This window comes from Arachis hypogaea, chromosome 20 (assembly GCF_003086295.3).
Source record: "Arachis hypogaea cultivar Tifrunner chromosome 20, arahy.Tifrunner.gnm2.J5K5, whole genome shotgun sequence".
NCBI classification, from domain to species: domain Eukaryota; kingdom Viridiplantae; phylum Streptophyta; class Magnoliopsida; order Fabales; family Fabaceae; genus Arachis; species Arachis hypogaea.
This window is the reverse complement of record NC_092055.1, coordinates 22,658,808-22,676,138: the sequence shown is the minus strand read 5'-3', so window position 1 is coordinate 22,676,138 and position 17,331 is coordinate 22,658,808. Positions and strand designations below refer to the sequence as shown.

Below are 17,331 nucleotides of genomic sequence, written 5' to 3'. Positions count from 1 at the left end.
AAAAGCAAACACACAAAGTGAAATGGAGCTAAAAAGTCATCCAAACAAACTATAAAGAAAAGGTTCTCTTTGGAACACTACCTAAAAAGTTGTTGGAACATGACTAAAAAGCTCGCACCAACATCAACTAAAGGAGCAACCTTGCAAAGCAAGCATGACCTCGAGAAAAGCCCAAAAAAGGTTGAAAGCAACTTAAGGCTCAAATGTGCTCAGGCAAAAGGGAACAGCTCCATTCAGCAAAAGAATGACCTCAGAGCAGGCTACAAAGAAGTCGTTTAAACTAACTAAAAAAGGTTCTACAGAACATTAGAAAGTTGTCGAACGAATCACTAAAAAGCTCAAACACCAAGCCGCAAAGGATAATGTTTGCCAAAAGTAAAGGGTTAGCAAGCACTAACTCAAAGCAAGGTGAGATCCCAAAGGTGATGGTAGAAAACACAATGCAAAAGAGGTTGGACAGGGAAGTACCAACGCTCTATGAAATCCAAAAATATCGCAAAGGCAAAGCCTTAAAGGTATAATCAAGCATATCAGCAAAAACATAAAACATTAAAGACTCAAAAAGGTCAACATAAAAGCAGCCTCAGAGTTTAAAGTGTTTTGTAAAATAAAAGTTGCTGAGATGCAACCGAATGTCAAAGGAGTCAACCACAGAAAGAGTTACAAAAAACAAGTTCAAAAGTCCACAAGTCAGACTATAATATAAGCACAGACAAGTTATAAAGGATTCAAATTCTCCCCAGTAGAAGCATCCTTGGCTGAAGGAGGAGGAATGGTTGAGATCGGGACGGCATCAACAGTTCCATCCGGCCGGTTTAGAATCTACACATCGGGTTTGGGCTCTGGATGGTCGACCTCTGAAGGGACGGAAGAAGCTGAAGCTGCTGAGGCTTTCCTTGCTGGCACAAGAGGAGGATCCTCATCTTCATCATCCGGGACAGGCACGATCTTGCCATCCTCCACTATATTATCCAGACTAAATAGAATCAGGTCGAGTTCAGGGGCAAGAACTCGGACTTGGGGCTTCAAGTTTTCATATGCATCAGTTACACAGTCCACCATGAGACCCTAGAGTTCGGCATAATCATCCTGAGCAGACTGAAGCCTTTCCCTGCTCTCCAGCAGCTCGCTATATGTACGGGTGTAGCTCTCCTTGTATTTTTTGCCGTTTTCTCAGCCAAGTTTACAGCTGCCTCGGCAGTAGTAGCTCGAGATTTTTTCTTCTCCACATTCAACTCCAACTTAAAAACCTTAGCATCCGACTCATCTTTCAAACCCTTGATTCTATTAAATTCAGACTTGGCATTTTCCATAAAAGCTCTAGTGGCATGAACGGGAGACTCCTTAATAACCCGCGATAAAGTTGCACCAATATTGGCCATCCGAATACTATTACTTGTAACAAAATCAAGGTGATGAAGAATAGATACATCATCCAAAGGAATCCTACCATGAGGTGCAATTAGCTCGGTGGTAAAACCCACGCCGTCAAAATCCTTACTATTCAGATCATAGGTACCAACAGTTTTTTGCTTCTTTGGGGGAGGACTGATGGACTTCGTGGACTATGTTGGTATAGAATTTCTCAATAAAATCTCATTGCAAGTATAGCTCTTCCCAACAACAATCCTCGAGTATCAAATTTAGAAGGGAATTTGGTTGTCACAAGTTCAACCATAATAAAAGTAACCAAAGTATTCAGACATCGGGTCGTCTCACAAGGAATGGGCAAACATGTGCTTCAACATTGGTTAGAAGTCCGGGGTTGCAAGTCATGAGCAAGGAATTAAACTAGAAATCTTTACAAGCAAGCATTCTTGAGATGCAAGAAACTACTTCAATTGACTAAAGCAAAATGTAAATAATTCTAAACTAAGCAAGTAACTACAACTAAGACAAGGCAATTGAGATTTTTGCGTTTTCAAATATAAATGATAAAAGCAACTCTTGGCTAAGCATGGGAATTGGGGTCACCATCCTTGTCTAATAACCATATCTTGACAATTATGAGGAACCAAACTCATTAAGTTTACTTCTATACTTGAAGTATGTTAAATGGTTTGGTCAACATCAACCCATAAGGTCCAACCTCACTACCAATTAACTTGATAGTAGGCTAGTGTCAATGGCTATCAAATTGACCACTAAGGGTTTCCAAATCATCAAATCCATTAGACCCAATAACTCAAGCTTATCCAATTCCCTTAGCCTAGGCCAAGAGTAAAAAGGACTACCCCATAATCAAAGGAAACATTTCATCAAACACATGGTAAGCATTAATGAAAGATCTATTCAAATTGCAATTAAATTGGAACTAACATGTACCCACTAACAATTATCAACATACAATCACTCAAGCAACACAATTAATCATGGAAATCATCAATGCAACAATAACAAATTAAGATCTACAAGATTCATAAAATGGGTATAAAATGACAAACAACAAGGAAACATAAAACTAACACAAGATCTAAACAAAATTATACTAGAGAATTAAAATTAAACAATTAAAACTAGTAATTAACAAGATCTAATTCAGAATTCAACAAGGAAAGATCAAATTAAGGCTAGATCTAGAGAGGAACAAGAGTTTCTCTCTCTAGAAGAACAAAGAACCAAAAACTAGCTAAAATAGTGTCTATGTGTAAAAATGATTGATCCCCCCTTTCCCCTAGCATCCTTGGGTCTTTTCTATGAAAAAACAGCTTGAATTTGGGCCTGATGAGCCTCAGAAATCGCCAAGCACGATTTCCTTTAATGAGGTCACGTGCAGCTTTCCGCGCGTGCGAGCCATGCGTGCGTGCGCGCCATGTGCGCGTGCGCGTCGGTGGGATTTCTCTGATCCGCGCGGATGCGTCCATCCTTGCACGCCGCTTCCAGCTATTCTCATGCACACGTGCGCGTACAGTGCGCATGCGCATCCATTGTGAAGTTTCCAAAATCCAAATCTTCATATTCCTTCCTTTTGTGCATGCTTTCTTTCCCTCTTCTAGGCCATTCTTGCCCTATAATTTCTGAAATCACTCAACAAACATATCACGGCATCGAATGACAATAAAAGAGGATTAAAATATAGCAATTCTAAGTCAAAATAAGCATATTTTTCATCATGGAGCAATATTAGGAAGGGAACACAAAACCATGCAATTATAGTGAATAAGTGTGAGAAATATTGACAAAAATCCCCAAATTCTACACAATATAAACCACAAAATTGGAGTTTATCAAGGACCAACAGCACTAGGAGAGGAGGCAGCACCAGAAGTCGGCTGAATAGGGTCAGAAGGAATCGTCCGAACTTGAGGGGTCGGAATAACCTTCCTTGGCCCAGAAGCATCAGAGGTCGGCTTCTTCGAAGACACCTGAGAAGACCCTTCCCCCGAGGTCTTTGCGGTCAGGTTTTGTGCAGCGGTCGCCTTCTTCGCCTTACGAAAGGCCTTCACGGAGTCCGTAGATTTCACCATCTCTGAGAACAGAAACCAAGAAAAAAGTTACAAATAAGGAAGGGATAAATTAGCAAATAAACAAAAAAGAAAGCTATCAAAAAAAGAAGACATAGGCCAACTATCCCTATAGTAAGAAAAAGAAAAAACGGTCACTACCAAACAACTCAGACAATAAGAAAATACCAAAAGAAGCAATTAGCAAGTGTCAGATATGGAAACAAAAGGGAAACTCCAGGACTCGCAGAAAGCGGAGGACCAACACTAAAGTTCAGGGGCACCCTTTGGAGGCAACAACAAGACAAGAACCCAAAAAAGAGAAGTTGACGCAAAAATCTGTGCCCTAAATTAGCCCTAACCTTTTCAAACAAAAAATACAAGTAGTTCAATCATTTTTTGGTAGCATCTCTCCATACAAAATATGAAAGAAGCATAATATCAAGGAGACAAGGGGAGAAAAACCAACCTGAGCGATAGAGAAGAAGAGAGTGCGACAGAACCAAAGGAAGCACCAAGAAGCCAAGGAAAGGAATGATCTTTTCGACGAAGGGAATGAAACTTTTTTTCTGATGAGCAAAGAAATGCAGAAAAGTGAACGTAAGGGCAAGATAAAAAAAATGAAACGGGAGGTAGAAGGAAGCTGAAAACTAAAAACGGTTCCTTTAATTTTCAAACAAAAGTCACAAGAGGGAAGAGAAACGGCAAAAGAGAAAAATGTAAAGCCCAATCAATGAGAATTAAAAGCCCATGCGTATTCCCAAGAAAAAAGGAAGCAAAGGAAAAAACGCTTCGTATTTAAACTTAGCAACAAGAAGTACAGTGGTGCACGAATTGTAAATCACACTTTTCACAACTCGTACCACTAACCATCAAGTGCACTGGGTCGTCCAAGTAATACCTTACGTGAGTAAGGGTCGATCCCACGGAGATTGTCGGCTTGAAGCAAGCTATGGTTATTTTGTAATTCTTAGTCAGGAAATTAATAAAAAAATGGTTGGGTTTATGAAAAGTAATTAACATAAAATAAATAATACTTGTTATGCAGTATGGAGAACAGATTGAGGTTTTGGAGATGCTCTGTCTTCTGAATCTCTGCTTTTCTACTGTCTTCTTCTTCACGCACGCAGGTCTCCTTCCATGGCAAGCTATATGTTGGTGGATCACCGTTGTCAATGGCTACCATCTATCCTCTCAGTGAAAATGGTCCAAATGTGCTGTCACCGCACGGCTAATCATCTGTCGGTTCTCACTCATGTTAGAATAGAATCCGTTGATTCTTTTGCGTCTGTCACTACGCCCAACACTCGCGAGTTTGAAGCTCGTCACAGTCATCTCTTCCCAGATCCTACTCAGAATACCACAGACAAGTTTTAGACTTTCCAGATCTCAGGAATGGCCGCCAATAATTCTAGCCTATACCTCGAAGACTCTGATCATGAACCAGGAGGCTAAGAGATACACACTCAAGCTAGTGCAGATAGAACGAAGGTGGTTGTCAGGCACGCATTCATAGGTGAGAATGATGATGAGTGTCACGAATCATCACATTCATCAGGGTGAAGTGCGAGTGAATATCTTAGAATAGAAACAAGCGTGATTGAATGAAAAACAGTAGTAATTGCATTAATTCATCGAAACACAGCAGAGCTCCTCACCCCCAATCATGGGGTTTAGAGACTCATGCCATCAGAAATACAATGTGAAGTGTATAATTGTCATGAGATACATAGTAAGTCTCTAAAAGTTGTTTTTATACTAAACTAGTAGCTAGGGTTACAGAAAATAAGTAACTAAGTGCAGATAGTGCAGAAATCCACTTCCGGGGCCCACTTGGTGTGTGCTTGGGCTGAGCATTGAGCTTTACACTTGTAGAGGCTTCTCTTAGAGTTAAACGCCAGGTTGCAGCCTGTTTGTGGCGTTTAACTCTGGTTTGTAATCTGTTTCTGGCGTTTAACTTCAGAATAGGGCAAAAATTTGGCGTTTGAACGCCAGTTTGCGTCATCAAAACTCGGGCAAAGTATAGACTATTATATATTTCTGGAAAGCCCTGGATGTCTACTTTCCAACGCAATTGAAAGTGCACCAATTGGGTTTCTGTAGCTCCAGAAAATCTATTTTGAGTACAGGGAGGTTAGAATCCAACAGCATATGCAGTCCTTTTTCAGCCTCTGAATCAGATTTTTGCTCAGGTCCCTCAATTTTAGCCAGAAAATACCTGAAATCATCGAAAAATATATAAACTTATATTAGAGTCCAGAAATGTGAATTTTGCATAAAAACTAATAAAAACATAGTAAAAACTAACTAAATCATACTAAAAACTACCTAAAAACAATGCCAAAAGCGTATAAATTATCCGCTCATCATACAGCCTGGACCAAGATGCTCGAACACGACTCCCCTGAAGGATCGAAGCTGGAAAGCACGACCTCAAGGGAAGATCAAAGCTCGAGCAGGGGTACTGTTCATACCCTGGGTCGAGCTATGCGACCCGGGCGGACTGAAGACAAGAGCAACCAACCTTTTAAGGTTGGATCGCCACCGACCTCTCCTTAAAGAGTTTAGCCAAATCGCTATAGAGGCCCAAGCAGACCCAAACAAAGGAATGCAACCCACTCTAAAGGCGGCTAAGCCTAAAAAGATAAGGTGGTTCCCCTAAAAGATAAGATGATCTCACCAAAGATAAGATAAGATAACTAAACTTATCTCAAGGAAGATCACTCAACACTACTATAAATACACTGGAGCACCCAGGTATAACTCATACTCTGATTCTACACCAAATCCTGCTTAAAGCACATGCTAACTTAAGCATCAGAGTCTCTTACAGGTACCACCACCCTCCGGTGATCAAGGATCAGCAGCATCTCCAACTTTAGCAGGTCGAACACGGTAGCACAGACCAACACAAAAGATCTCGTCTGAGATCGACCTTCAGTTTTAGGTAACCCTCAAAACATGTAGGGAAATGACGACCGGGTCGTCTAGATTTGCTACGTTGGTGTTATGGTCAGCAGGCTGGAATGTTATCTGAGGAAAGTGTGGAGGTGTCTACTGTTGAGTTTGATTGCCTTCTATGGAAAGCATAGCTTGGTAAGATCGCTTTTTTGCCAAGCTTGTGGCTCCTCCACCTGCAAAATCTTCGGAAATACAGTTAATAATACGTCTTGGTTAGTCAGGATGATGGGTGTTTGGTCGATCTTGATCTTAGCCATACTGTGTTGCCGAGCTTTGGTCACCAGAGGGAGGTGCTCGTCGTTGTATGTGGCCGCCGATATATTTGTCGAGGTGACCTTGCCGAGCTAACCGCTCTAGAAGGTCTTTGGCGATGACACACTCATCAGTAGTGTGTCCCTGCTTTTGGTGGAAAGAGCAGTATTTTGATCTGTCTGTGCCTTTTGATTCTAGGTAGCTGCCGACTTTTCTTGGCGGCTTGATTAATTTTGAATTTAAGATCTCCTTGATGATGTTGTCACGTTTGGTGTTGAACTGAGTGTAAAAGTCATATCGCGGGGTTCGTTTGAAGTTTTTCTTGTTGTCTTGAGTTTTGTCATCGTCTCTGTGTAGTGGTTTCTCTGTTTTCCGAGCTTGTTGGAGTTCTTCAATGTCAATTTGACCTTTCGCCTTTTGACAGAACTCGGCCATAGTTTTCGGCTTGGCCACAGCAATAGTCTCCTGGAATTTTCCTGGTCGAAGTCCACTTTTTGTTGCATGCAGCTCCACCTCGGGGTGGAGGTCGGGTATACTCATGGCTATCTTTGTGAAGCGCGTCATGTAGTCTCTGAGGCTTTTATGTTGGCCTTGTCTGATTGTGCTCAGGTAGTCAGAGTCATGTAGGTAGATGGCTGATCCAGCAAAGTGCTCCTCGAAGGGCTTTGATAGGTCTCGAAAATGAGAAATTGAACCTGCAGGCAAAGAACAAAACCAATCAAGTGCATGATCGTCCAAGTAAGATAGAAAACAACGACATAATACTTTATCAGATACACCGTTTACTATCATTATAGAGGTGAACTTTTTGTTGTATTTCTTCGGATCACCCAGCCCATCATAGGGAGTCAGGGTGGTCGGCAAAGTGAACCTCCTAGGTAGCACGAAATTCATCACTTCGGCCGTGAACGGCCCAGGGGAGCTGTCTAGGTTGTCATCCTCATCTTCTGGCCAAGCTTCCTCATCATGCTCGGGTTTCTCTTCTTCGTGTTGAGCAGTTTCAGAGACATGCGTCGGACATGACTGATGCTCGGCTTCTTTTGTCCGTTCTTGTCGATCGTTGTTGTTTCCGATTCGGGTGTTATTCAAATTAGCAATTTGATTTGCCATTCTTTGGTTCTTTTGGGTCATGCGCTGGTTGGCTTGCCGTAACTCGGTCACTATCTGAAGGAGTTCGGATGGTGTGGGTGAAAGTTGTTCAGCCATGGCTCCAAGCGAGAACGTCGAGGCTGATGATATGTGGAAATGATTATATTCTCGGCCCCACGGTGAGCGCCCATTATTCTTGTATGGATACCTGAAGGTGGAACTCGGCTCCTGAGAATCGATACCGAGTTGTTATCTTCGAGGTCGATCTTTGAGCTTTGGGGAAGTCCGAGCTTTACTCCGATTAATGACGTTGATTGCTGATTAATATCGTAACGCCAAACTATGCTGCGTTCTGCCGAGTTATAACTTGATATTTGTAACGGCCGGATCAATAATCATAACCATTTTCCTTTTCTATAAACCAGCCCATGACATCTATACCAAGAGTGAAAAAGTAACACTTCAGTGATTTTGAAACAAACCTCTATCCCAACTTTAAATTGAAAAGAAGGATCATCAAGCAATTGGTTCCTCAAAATAGAACTTTGCTTCGTCATAAACGATAATGGCTGAGCTGAACCCTGCACCACAACACCAAAATTGATTTTAGCAACTGAAACAGCTCTTTTATTTCCTTCTCTAAAAATTCAAACTTGGAAAGAAACCTACCTATAAATCCAAGTAATGTTGGAGGGACATTTCTCAAACGTCGTTGTTCTTTGCTGCATCCACCATATCCGACGGAAGCTTCAAACCACGACCTTCCGCTTCCTTCATAACCGAGTCAAAATTCAACAAATCCTACACAACTCTATTGCAAAGCCCGGCACAAGCAGATTAGTTCATTATCCGTTATTAGTTGTACCTAGAGAGGCACAATGCCGATTATCATATAGCAGCTTGCATACCAAATAGATTCTTCTACTCGGCCCCTTAACGAGTACACATTGCAGGTTTTATCATGGAAAACTTAACTCCAAAGGTTGAACATATCCCTATTGTCAGATCCAAGTCGATGCACATATTAATGAAATGAGATAATTAGATTATAACAAATAGAAGAATATAAATACATGAATTCATATATTTGATTCACCCGTTTTGATTTGATCTTGCTTTGTGGATTTGAGACGGCTACAATAACCTATGCTTACTACCTAGGAAACTATTTTAGATATTGTGGGAGAGGAGTATACCAGAGAGAAACTTGTGTTTATGCTAAGTTTGTCTTCTAATGCCATTTTTCAAAGATGAAGTTTGCTCTACCTTATATGTTTGGGGATCTATTTGCATAGCAATGCAAGGCATGCTAAGAAGCTAGATATTCCAATAAATCTGTTGATTGTGAACTCAATCCAATTTAATGAATAATGTAGTAGTTGGTGATGTATTAATATCAAGTATTAACTGCCCTTACGAAAATACCAATGACTCTTACTTTTATTACTACAGTTGGTAATGTATTAATGACACCAACGATTCAAGGTTTGAAATTTGACACCAACGGTTAGATAATTTGACTTTTATTTAATTTTTTGCAACGCAAATATGAGATTTTTAAGTGAGACCAAACAACCCTTATGAACTTTTATATTTTTTCTGTTTTTTGAAAAAATTGTGATGTGATAAAAAATGAATTTTTTTTGTGACTGGTAGAAAATTATTTCATAAAATTTTTACATGTATTATTATTATTTTAACCAACTTTAAAATTTATAACAATGGTAAAATCCATTGAATAGTCAGATATTGAATTTTTCCTTATATGAAATGATATCTTTCTTTTTTACGTGCAATTTTATTTTAATTTCTTATATTTATATTTATTCAAATTCTAAAATATAGATAAACAAATTGTTTTTCAGTTATATGAATATTATATGGTAATATAATGGAACCGTTAGATTAATAAACTATAAAACTTATAAAAAATATATAACTACTATAATTTAAATAAATAGATACAATTAACAACTAAAAATAACCATCTTTTTTATAACAGATAGATAAAAGAAAATTTAAATAATAAAAAAGAATATAATAATATATACTTTAATTATTTAATGTGACTATATATAAAACACTCTATCCTTTCAATTTAGATTTAAATTTTTATGGTCATTTAAAAATATGGTTCTTACAATGTGTCAGGAATATCTTTTTCTTGTGTTTTATTTTTATTTTTTTTGCATTCTATTTTTTATAATCTATTTTTGTTTTTTATTATGTTTTGTTACTTATATTTTGGGGTGATCTTCACTTAATATTTTTCTAACCAAATTAAACGTCAACATAACTAAATAGACTAGTCACTTAATTCTTTTCTATACTATATAAATAATTGGGCAATTTATTGAATTAAATAAACTGGTCCTCAAAATTACCACAATACACATTTTGAAAAGTGGATACCGAAATACATTTTTTTTATAAGCCATGTAAACCGCGACAAGGGCATCGCAGTTTACAAATGCACGTAATCTGCTACAGGGGTGTCGCGGATTACGTTGGAGGAAAATCATCACATAAATCGCGATAGGGGTGTCGCGGTTTATGTGTGTTTTGTAGACGTGCATAAACCGCTACAGGGGTCTAGCGGTTTATGCTTTGTCAAATTTGCCTATAAATACCACTCAAGATAGGGAGTAGGGCATTTGAGGAGAGTCATTTTCACACTTTCACAGATGGATAGTGAGAAAAGCTTGTTGGTTCTAGTCCACTGCTCTGGTAAAATAAAAAAAAAGTAATATGCATGGTGTTGAGTTCACTAATAAAGAACCGCTGAGTGTCTTTATCCGTTCAACTAATAATTTGTCAGATCTGAAGAGGAACATACTGCAAAAGGCAGGCTTGTGTGGGGCAAAGTTGGTGAAGAAGGTGTTCTACAATATTTCGATGGCGGTTGTGTCCAATGGTGTGCAGTATGAAACATTTGTCATAGGGTCGGATGAAGACATGGGGGTCTTGCTTCATTGTCAGCGGAGTTTTTCGGAGGTGAGAATACACGAGTTGTTTTCCAAGTTGGAAGACCGTGTGGACAGTTCCGGGGCTTCAGCGCCAAATCCGCAGTCGACGACGGTGGGGCTTCTACTTCGATACCTGTTGTTGCACCTGGTTGTCTCCTAGCTGCACCTTCACTTGTTCTAGCACCGACAGCTAGGTCACCTGGTTTGATTACTGGTCTTGTTGGTGGTGGTGAGCCGGATCACGTTGAGGACGCGATGCAGGAAGATGATTCGGACGATGAGCCCGATCACATATCGGGAGATAGTGAGGAGGAGACTCCAGTGGCCCTGCCTGCACCTCAGGGGCCATCCAGTTCTGGGTCCCACCAACAACGGCTGTATTTCTCGACGTTGAACTTGGAAGCAGTGAGTCAACAACCGGATGATGCACACACCTTCGGTTACCAAGGATTACACGAGAGCAATACTTTTGGGGAATTTTAGATTGGCCAATCATTTCATACTAAGGAGGAAGATGTGATGAGTGTTAAGGATTATAGCATTCGTCGTGGAGTTCAGTATCAGGTTATGGAATCGGATCATCTGAAGTATGTTGGGAGATGCAAGGAGTTTGAAAATGGATGCACGTGGATGATCTGCGTGGCACTTCGGCAGCGCAAGGGTAACTAGAAGGTTAGAAGGTACAACGGAGCCCACACTTGCCTGGCCACTTCGATTTCGAGCGACCACCGACAGCTCGATTACCACGTAATTTGTGCGAGGATCTATCCGTTGGTTAAGGCAGATGCAGCGGTTACCATAAAGGTGTTGCAAGAAGCTACTGAGTCAACCTACGGATTCAGGCCTATTTATAGGAAGGTGTAGAAGGCAAAGCAGAAGGCAGTCACACAGATTTACAGGGATTAGGAAGAGTCGTATGCAGAGTTGCCCCGGTGGATCCTTGGGATGCAAGCAATGATGGACGGAACCGTAGCTCTGTTGAAGACTTCACCAGTGCGTGTAGGTGATGAGGTTGATGAGTCTACAAAGTACTTTCATCGACTTTTCTGGACATTCCCTCCATGCGTTGTGGCTTTTAAACATTGCAGAGCTTTTTGTCGTCTGAGGGCAGACAGCAGAGGTGTAACACCCTAATTACCCTAAGCTTTACCTCGCATCGTAAAGCAAAGGTTAATCAGAGATTACGACAGTTATAAGCTCATACATATAATATATAGAAAGAATTAATATAAACTAGAAGCCCGATGAAGGATATAACTCAAAACAGGATTTCAAAAGCGCAAAACATACTAATGGAGCTACTAACTTAAAGCACAGGATACAGATATTCTATAACAAAAGATAAGTATATAATATCAAAATAATCTAGCCATGGCTCACAGAGTTTAAGTCGGTTAGTCATATATACAAACCATACATGAAACCAGACAGTAAAAACAGCTTATACAAGTTTTGTTCTCTCAATACAAGCCTCTAGAAAAAACAAAATACAAAATGAGAGATGTATAAACAAAGTAAATCAAAAAGACTCCAAAAGATATCCGGATCCTCCGCTTCTGTCACCATCCAAGCAACTCACCGAGGTGGGTTGCGACCTGCATCTGAAAAATACAATAGAAATATGGTATAAGAACTTATGCCAAGGCATCTTAGGCTAGTTTCACTAGCCTTTTTCTTTTGTTTTTATTATTTTTATGCACTTTCTTGAGTTATAAGTAAGCAATTGGATTAAAAGTTTATGCATACCTTGATTCATTCAAACATAGTTAATTTGATGCTTTTTCATGAGATTTATGCCATAATTACTTGTGTGCTAAGAATGATGCAATCTCTTGTGAACTTAGCAAGGCTTTGATGCATGTATTGCTTGATGATAGGTGAAGAAAGGCATGGAAGAAAGTTGAAGATTGGCCATAGAAAAAAGGAGGAAAAGCAACGTTGGTGGCCAAAGTTAGACCACCAACGTTGCCTCAAACGTTGGAGGAAGAGGCTGCAATGTTCTGCTACTGCTGGTGCCAACGTTGGAAGGAGCATTGGATCACCAACATTACCTCCAACGTCTTGAAGGGGGCTTAATTCTGGAAGTGTGAAAATTACCTTATGTGCGTACACACAGCATAGTGTGTGCACGCACAAGAAGAAAAATGCAAAGTGTGCGCCCGCACAAGCTAGTATGCGCACGCACAAGAAGCAACGTTGGAGGCAACGTTGCCAATCCAACGCAGGGTCAAACGTCCATGACAGAGTTCAGAAACTAGAGCTGGGAAGTCTGCTATGTTTGTGCACGCACAGCATAGTGTGCGCACGCACAAGAAGAAAAAGGGAGAGTGTGTGCACGCACAAGGAAGTGTGCGTACGCACAAGTGACAGCGTTTGAAGAAACGTTTGCAGTCCAACGTTTGGTCCAACGCCTTCGATAGCTCTTCAATGTTCAAGCTGCCCAGAATGCCTTGTGTGCGTATGATAAAGAGGAATTTTTGCCGGTTTAGTTTGGAATCAATCAAAAACAAGAATCAATTCGTTGGTAGCATATTCCAAACCAACAACGAATTCTCTTAATCAAATGTTAAAATTCAATACAAAATAACCGAGAGTAATGAAACCTCGGGTCGTTCTCCCTAGGACACAATCGAGGTGTTACTTCCTTGGTTGTTAAGGCAAAGGGGGTTTTCAAGCAAGAAATGAAAGATTAAAAGACCTTAAGAAATGAAAGAACAAGGAGATGATCAAAATTGTAATTAATGCAATTAAAGAGAAAGTAAGATCAAAACTTAATGAAAATGCTATAAATGCAATAAAAGAGCCTTGACTCGGGAATGAGGATCCAAGGAATTCTATTATTGCCATAACCACAACTATGGTAATTATCATGAGTCAATCTTGCCTAGTCAACCCCAACCATCAAGGAGTAAGTCAAGCAAGCATAATTGACCTTAATCCATAAGTCCTAACCAACTTACCAAACTAGTTGATAAAAGGCTAGCGTCAATGGAAAGAAGAGCCAACTAACTACCCAAGAATTACCACTAAATATCAGACATTATGACTCTAGTATCCTAGGAACTCAAACCACAAGCCAAGGTGCAAAAATCTACTTAAATTCTAAAGTCAACATTTTCACAAACACCTTGTGTGCATGAAAGTAAAACATGAAAAATTGCAAGAAAAAAATAAAGAGTTATAACCAACCATTCACAAGACCAAACGTAAACAAACAATCAAACATAAAGGAAGCATGAAACATAAAACTCATTAATCAAAACTTCAAGAAACACAAAATTGCAAATATGAACAAGTAACTTGAACCAAAGGAAGTGAAAGTAAAGACAATGTAACTAAAGAGGAAATTGAGAGTGCTTACAATTAAAGAGGCAAAATCAAAGATCAAAGCTTGCTATAAAATGCTACAATGGAGATGGAAATGAAACCCTAAGAGAGAAATGCTACACTACTCCTACTCCTACTCCTAATACTATCAAAAACTATGGAAAATTATGTCTATGTCCTAATGTCTTCAAAAGTGTTGAATTTTCCTTCATATAGCATCCAAATTCAGCCTTCTAGCCTTCCAAAATGGGCCAAGAGGCCTCTAAATTCGCGCAGCACATGTTTTATTAATGAAATCACGTGCAGGGACCTGTGTGTGCATCCGCACACTCGGCTAAAAATTGACCTGTGCATATGCACAGGTGCTTGTGCGCACGCACACATGGAAATTCTCGCTTGTGCGTACGCACGCAAGGCTGTGCGCACGCACACTTCACTGTGTGTGCCTTTCCTTGTTTTCTTCATGTTTTCTCCCGTGTACATGCTTTCCTCCACTTTTGGCCATCCATTCTTGCCTTCAAGGCCTGAAATCACTTACAAACCATATCACGACATCGAATGGAATAAAAGTGGAATTAAATCGCTCTATCAAAGCATAAAATTGCATGTTTGCACATTTAGGATCAAATTAGGGATCAAACACAAAAGTATGCTATTTGGGTGCTTAAGTGTGAGTTCATATGCTAGAATCCATTCAAATCAAGGCAAAACATATCGAAAAATATGGACTCATCAGCATACGCACAGGTAGAAAACTTGAAGGTGTGCGCACGCACAAGGCGGCGTGCGTATGCACAAGTCAGCAGCGTTGAATGTAACGTTGGATCCCCAATGTTGAGGCAAACGTCACTACAGCAACACTCATTTTTTGGCACGATGCAAAGCAGAAACGTTAATTGACCAACGTCCATCCTCAACACCATGGAGAGCCACTTGAATCTGCTTCAACAAAAGGCCAAGGCCCACACCCAAGACTTGAAGACCAATTGAAGAAAGTGTATAAATAGCTTAGAGTTTAAGTTAGGAGGGAGTCAGGCAAAAACCCAATTGGGGGAAATTCCACAATCATCTTCTCTGTACTTTCCTCTGCTTTTCTGCACTTTTTCTTTCCTTGTAATTTGAATTGAGCTATGATGAACTAAACCTTCTTTCATTGGGTTAGGGAGCTCTGTTATAATTCAATGGATCAAAATTAGTTTTCATTCTTCTTCTTCTTTCTTTTCTCTTGAATTTGCTAGAAAGCTTTCGATCTTAATCCAATTGGGTAATTATCTTGGAAGAGAAGCTATCCATAATTGGATCTCCTCTGAACCTTGGAAAAAGATTGAGGAGATCATGCTAGAAATGCTTTCTCATGTTAGACCGAATTGGGTTTGGATGGATATTGTGACATTTAATCCTACCAACACTTTTATTTGGAAATACATGTGGTATAATCAGTGACCATACTTCATCTCTTCTCATGAGCAATTAGATCAAGGAATTGGGCAATTGTTCAAGCTTAGAGAGATTGGATTACCAAGGAATTGGGATCCAATCACTTATGATTGCCAAGGAGATCAATGAATGCATTGATTGAGGAAGAGATGAAAATGAACTTGATCCGGAGGATTATAACATCTCCTGACCCCAATGAGCTTCCCCACTTCTGATCTTACTCATTCTTTTAATTTTGAAATTTACTTTGATGCTCAACAACCCCATTCCCATTTAATTTCTTGCAATTTAAGCTTCTGCATTTTAATTTCCTGCACTTTCCTTTTTGCCATTTAATTTCTGTCATTTACCTTCAGTTATTTATATTTCTTGCACTTTAAGTTTTCCGCCAATTTAAATTCTGCAATCGTTAATTCAATCTGATTCAGTTCAACTAGAATAATTCTTCAATTAACGTTGATCTACTAACCAATCCCTGTGGGATTTGACCTCACTCTATAGTGAGTTTTTACTTGACGACAATCCGGTGCACTTGCCGGTAGGAAACTTGTTGCGAGACAAGTTTTCGTGCATCAAGACTCGGAGGTTCTCAGTATGGTAACAGTACCCAGTGATGTAGGATATAAGACCCCGAGACGCCAAAGGCAATCCAAGACTTCATATCTGTTCATATCCTGGGTCAAGCTATACGATCCGGATTGATCGAAGACAAGTGCGACCAACCTCTTAAGGTTGGATCGCCACCGATCTCTCCTTAAAGAGCTTGGCCAAATCGCCATAGAGGTCCAAGCAGGCCAAATGAAAGGACGCAGCCCACTCTAAAAGGCTGCTGGCCTAAAAAGATAAGGTGGCTTCTCTCAAAGATAAGATAAGATAACTAACTTATCTTATAGGTCACTCCACACTACTATAAATACACTGGAGCACCCAAGTATAACTCACACTCTGATTTTACACAAAAACCTGCCTAAAGCACATGCTAACTTAAGCATCGGAGTCTCTTGTAGGTCCACCACCCTCCGGTGATCAAGGATCAGCAGCATCTCCAATTCTCCCAGGTCGGACACAACAGCACCGAGCAGCACAGAAGATCTCGTCTGAGATTGACCTTCAGTTTCAGGTAACCCTTGGAACATTGGCACCATTACCGGGGAACCTGGAAGTCATTCCATCATCATGGCAGACAACCTCGACAACTATTACAACTCCGGTTTAGAAGAAAGAATGCCGCTTAAAATCACGGATGCCACGTCAAAAGACACACCTCAACCCAAAGGAGACAAGCAGTCTCCGAATGCAGAAATTCTAGATGCTCTACGAGCACAGCAGGATCGCCTCAAACAACTCGAACATTAACGGGAAGCCGAGAGAGACCTCCGGAGAGAAAAAAGACGGAGTCGAGAGCTAGAGGACAAGCTTCTAAAGCTCGAGGCAGACCTCAAAGCTAAAACCGCTCGATCCAGTCACGAAGATAGCCCCCACAAAAACTAAGATCCATTCACCAAGGAAATCATGAAAGCTAAAGTCCCAAAGGACTTCAAAGCTCCTGATATGACCCCATACGATGGTACATCTGATCCAAGCCAACATCTCAGCAATTTCAGAAGTAGGATGTATCTCACAGACGCCTCGGACGCCATTCGATGCAAAGCTTTTCCAACTACTCTGACCAAGACGGTAATAAAGTTGTTCGACAGTTTGCCGCCAAGGTCAATAGCAAGCTTCGATGACCTCTCCAAGAAGTTCCTAGCTAGATTCTCCATCCAGAAAGACAAAGCCAAGCATGCCCCTAGCCTGTTAGGGATTAAGTAAGGAGATTGGGAAAGCCTCTGCAACTACATGGAAAGATTCAACAA

The 17,331-nt window shown here is 40.2% G+C and overlaps 1 long non-coding RNA gene across 1 annotated transcript; it reads right to left on the bottom strand.

Moving 5' to 3' along the window:
• Positions 1 to 5,043: 5,043 nt before the first annotated feature.
• On the bottom strand, positions 5,044 to 8,985 carry LOC112782294 (uncharacterized). The gene is made up of 5 exons (XR_003192941.2): positions 8,842 to 8,985; positions 8,654 to 8,740; positions 8,415 to 8,556; positions 8,228 to 8,326; positions 5,044 to 5,661 (listed from the first exon to the last, which is right to left on the bottom strand). It is a non-coding gene; the product is annotated as an uncharacterized lncRNA (long non-coding RNA).
• Between the last annotated feature and the right edge of the window lie 8,346 nt (positions 8,986 to 17,331).